At 32.9% G+C, this 4,905-nt stretch overlaps 1 protein-coding gene across 1 annotated transcript in view; it reads right to left on the bottom strand.

Annotated features, from left to right (window-relative positions):
• The window catches only part of Reg-5 (Rhythmically expressed gene 5), a 304,609-nt gene that overhangs the window by 86,732 nt on the left and 212,972 nt on the right, over window positions 1–4,905 (bottom strand). The window lies entirely within an intron of this gene.

The raw sequence follows: 4,905 nt of genomic DNA, 5'->3' as shown, positions 1-4,905 counted from the left end.
TTACTTTGCCACAAATAAAATCGTACATAAAGACCTTAATGTTCCCTATGTAACCGATCTAGCGCGAACCAGATATCACTCCTTCCATTATAAACTCTCTAACCACTCAAACCCCCTAGTTTCTAACCTTGCATCCTCTTCCATTCCTGACAATCCTCCAAGGCGCCTGAAAAAAAGATGGCCACGAGATCAGCTAATGTAAAATTTAGATTGCTCCCAATGGGTAGTTTCTCTACACGCCTGTAACACTCCAATTTAACTTAGATCAGATTTACTAAATGTATTATAATGTACAGTTGTAAATAGCAATACATAAATAATAAATAAATAAAAAATTAGTTCGATATATAATTTTATATATAGATATATAAAGTGCCAAACGAAATAATAAAGTAAAAAGAAACGGTCCCCCCTCAAAATGAATTATGTTAGATTTACTGAAGCAGAGAGTTACGGTGGACTGGCGAGGTCAGATCTGTGTGGTCAGTCAACTGAGGAGCTTCTTCACGGTGGTCCGTCTTCTTTTTGTTATTTTGGAAGCAGAGTTTGTCACGTTCTGATATGAAAATTAGCCCCCCCCCCGTCCATTCTAATATATATGCAAATTACACACTAAATGAATGCTATAAAATTTTTCTTCAGTATCTTGACAATATAATAGTATTATTTAGGGAACTTTTCATGATATATATGTATGTTTATTTTATTATTTTTTTTTAAAATAGCGGTATTCTGTACCTGAAAATCCTTAGTTATTTTTTAAAAAATAATCACAATATACTCAATGTATTTTGGCAAAGAGTGCGATTTTTTCTTAATTTTAAATTAAGTTAAATTTTTAAGTTAGAATTAAAAATAATAGAGTATATAACAAAAATCTGGTGTGGTGCGACCATCAGATAATTTTCACTTACCCACTTCCCCCAGATAAGGGCAAAAATTAGCTATAGTTGAAACTAATAGCTAATATTGCCATGCATATTGAATATATTATTTTACTATTATGTTATATTATTTATTTATTTTTCATACAGATAGTTTGATTATGTTCATCTTGTCTATTCTTTTGTTTGTATATATTTTAAGAGTTTTTTAATTTATTTACTTTTTTTATTTTAGTATGTATGAGATCATCCATCACTATTACCTATTGCCCACAACTGTGTGGCAGATTGTAATATCTATCAATAAATAAATCAATCAATTTGTATTATCAGAATATTGCCATGGATACGGCTCTTATTCATGAATGAACCATTGATAAATAAATATCGTATCCATGACAATTTTAGCAATTTGTTTCTTAGTTGCCCAACTCTTTCTTAGATTAGTTTCTCAGTTCACCCACCCTTACTAACATCCCTAAGTTTTTACTAGATTAATGGGCTCGGGTTGAAGTTATCTGTATTTTTGGAAGACTCAATCATTGGTCTTTGATTATCCGTGTGTGATAAAGAAAAGAAAAAAATTCAAATAGTGGTAAAATTATTTAGTCTGAGCCAAGGTTTTGATGATTTATTTCATCTCTAAGCTCTGATGAAGCCCTGCAACGTCGGACGAAACCTTAGCTCATATAAATAACTTTACGGCTATTTTAATTTTTTCTTTGACAGCACACCGACCACCTTCCTCTTATTATTATTATTTTTGTGATTTAAAAAAAAAAGATCTAAGACCAGGGAACGCAAAAATTTTGAAAAAAGATTCTTTTATTTTATATATAACCTTTTCACTTTCTTAAGACTGGTTATTATTGTTTAAAAAAATAATTTGAATCCAATTTAAGTCTCGAAACACTCTTTATTTCTTTAAAACCCAACGTTTCGGCCAGTTCGACCATCCTGTAGGAAAATGTTAAATAGAAATTTACACTCATATTAATAATAACTTTTATTCTGCCTAGGTCACCAATTTCGTAATTGTTATAATTACCGATTTTGTGACTCTTCGCTTTAATATTAAATCTTTTAATCACCAGTCAATTTAACACTATTATACTTTTTTTATGAATGTAAATATTGTTGTGATAACTTTTGACATGTATCTTGTTTTATTTTTCCTTTGCTTACATTTATACCTAATTTTCTCTGCTTGCATTTTGATTTCTTTCTTCTGTTCACGCAACCCCATTTTTCGAATTTCTATCTCCCACAAGAACCTTGATTTCCCAGACAGTCCTGCTGCGTTATTCCTAGTCATTGCGTTTCTTCCTTCATCTGTCTGATGTATACTCCTCAGCTTGTGAATCCTAGGATTTTTTGAAATATTTCTTTGTTTAGTCTTTTCGGAGCCATTCTTACCCTGTGTTCGTGGAAATACAATCTCCTGACCATTCTATTTAATATACGAGTAATGGAAATATAATATTCAAAATATAGTCCATTGCTATCTCTTGTTTTCAACTTCTTTTGATTACGTCCTGGTACGAATCCTTCGGACGCTTGACAAAAAAAATGCTGCGTGATTTCAATCTCTGCAAAATTATTAGATTATTTCACTTGAACAAAGTGGGCCATGGAACGAAATAGTCGATAATGTTAAAGAGCGAGGTCTCGACTTTATGATGGGTGTGGCAGAAGTTCCAGAATTTTACTAATTCCTACCTCTTAGCAGATTACTGCGGCCTAAGTTCATGGAAGACCGGTTTGCTTTTCTTTTGCACTTTTCCCACGGTATAAAGGCGAAGTTTAACCATGTCCTTGGACACTACACATTAATTAGTAGGAATATGATTACATTTAGCATTTTATCGAAAAATTTGCTGTAGAACCGGATGCTTTACTTATGGCCAAGGACACATTAAAATTATTTTTTAAAAAATATTTTATTGAAATTAAAATGTACATTATATTATACATTCAGTAAATTTGATCTCAGTTATAATGGAGTGATTCAGGCGAGAAGAGAAACTACCAATTGGCAGCACTCTAATGACGTTTTACTCTAGCAAGTCTCGTGGCCATCTTTTCAGGCGCCTTGGAGGGTTGTCAGGAATTAAAGAGGAGACAAGGTTAGAAACTAGTGGGTTTGGGTGGTTAGGGAGTTTATAATGAAAGGAATGATATCTGTTCCGGGCTAGATAGGTTACATATGGAACATTAAAGTCTTTGTGAATGATTTTATTGGTGACAAAGTAAGGAGCATTGAGGATTTTATGAAGGATTGGATACGAGAGGAATTCGAAGGTTTAGTGGAGCCCCAAAGCTCAACTCCATATGTCCAGATTGGCCTTATTACAGCTATGTAGATCAGTCTTTTGTAATGAATGGGAGGTTTAGACCGTTTGTGTAGTAAGTGCTGTAATAGTCGAAATCGACGTGCAGTTTCCTGTCTTTTCAAGTCTTGTGTGAGGATTCCAGGTTAATCGTTGGTCCAGATGTAGTGTAGTCCAAGTTACCGGATCTGTTCGACAGGGGTAAGAGCAACATTATTAAAGGAAGCTGTAGGGTTGTCGGTAGGTTTACGACGAAGAGTAAAGGTGATTTGATGGGATTTATTTTAAGCCTCCAATTACGACACCATTAGTTATATAGGGCAAATTTAATTTAAATAATTTCACAGTTGTCTCAGCTACTTTAATTTTTGTCGAACAGTGTCTTCAGAAACAGTCATTTTTCAAATGTGACTGCGATTGATTAAATAAGGCAAAAATAATAAATAAAGTCCTAAACGTTTGGGTGAAATAGGAATGATATTCCACAGTTTGTGAATAAGTGAATGCTAGAATAGCGATTTAAATAAGTGTTTTTACTTTAAAATAAAGTCTAACCTAATAATATCAACCAGTGTAATATACTATTTATTTAAACTTTATTTAGGATCTATGGTAATTAAAAGAAAAAGGATTTAGGAGGAAATAAAAGAAAGGTTAAAGGCGGGAAATGCTTGTTATTTTTCAATTTCATTCATTTATTTATTGATAGATATTACGATCTGTCACACAGTTGTGGGCAATAGGTAATAGTGATGAATGATCTCATACTAAAATTAAAAAAAAAACACTCAACTTGAGTGGAAAATCTGACCATTGCCAGAACTCCAATTGTCCATTTTTATTTTAATAAGTCTCTTGGCCACTGCCGTTTCAACCTTCTAGGTGGGCTGTAGGGATGGGTGGAACTAGATAAGGTTTGAACCAAAGGATTAGGATGGTTGGAAAGGTTTATATGGAAATTTGAGAATTTGGTTGGTATGAGATCAAGGACAAAAGGGATATGTAGGTCATGGTGTAGTATTCTGTTGGAAACGTAGTAGGGTGCATTAACTATGGTTCTAAGGATTCGATACGTTTGATGTTCGACGGTTTAGCTGTTGTATTATAATTAATTTTTATTTACAATCAAATATAATAATTTAGTTCAATGGAAAAGGGTGGACAAACAAAAGAAGCCTGATATCCTTAGTTTCGTATAATGGTAGCGAAACCACACAATTGCATCCTATAAAGATATTATGTGTAAACCATTTAAATCACTTATACAATGGTCGAGGTAGATACTGATTCCCACCTGGAGAAGATAATAAGCTCTTTGGAAGCTTCCATCGAGGTTAGCGCTGTGAAAAAAGAGGGCCTATTTCCAAATCGTTTTCGCATGATTTTCTTCAGACTTCTTTCGTAAATTTCCTCATTAATTGCGAAAGGATGTGACAGAGATATTACTTCTTGTAAAGGACAAAAGTAAAGGATTCGTAATAAATTTTCATTGGTTGATTTGACCCTCACAATCTTTGGTAAAAATTTTAATAGTTTAAAAACAAATATATAAATATTGTAATTATTTACTTCCACTTCTTGATGAGACTGTACGTCGTAAAGTATATAGGATAGATTATAACATTGACCGCCTTTCAAGAGGAGAAATCTCTTTTCCTTTACGCTTCTTTCCCGCTTTTGTTAAAGTTTAA

The sequence above is a fragment of the Halyomorpha halys genome, unplaced genomic scaffold (genome assembly GCF_000696795.3).
Source record: "Halyomorpha halys isolate HHAL.00 unplaced genomic scaffold, Hhal_1.1 Scaffold22.1, whole genome shotgun sequence".
Taxonomy (NCBI): Eukaryota; Metazoa; Arthropoda; class Insecta; order Hemiptera; family Pentatomidae; genus Halyomorpha; species Halyomorpha halys.
This window is presented reverse-complemented; position numbering and strand designations above follow the sequence as displayed.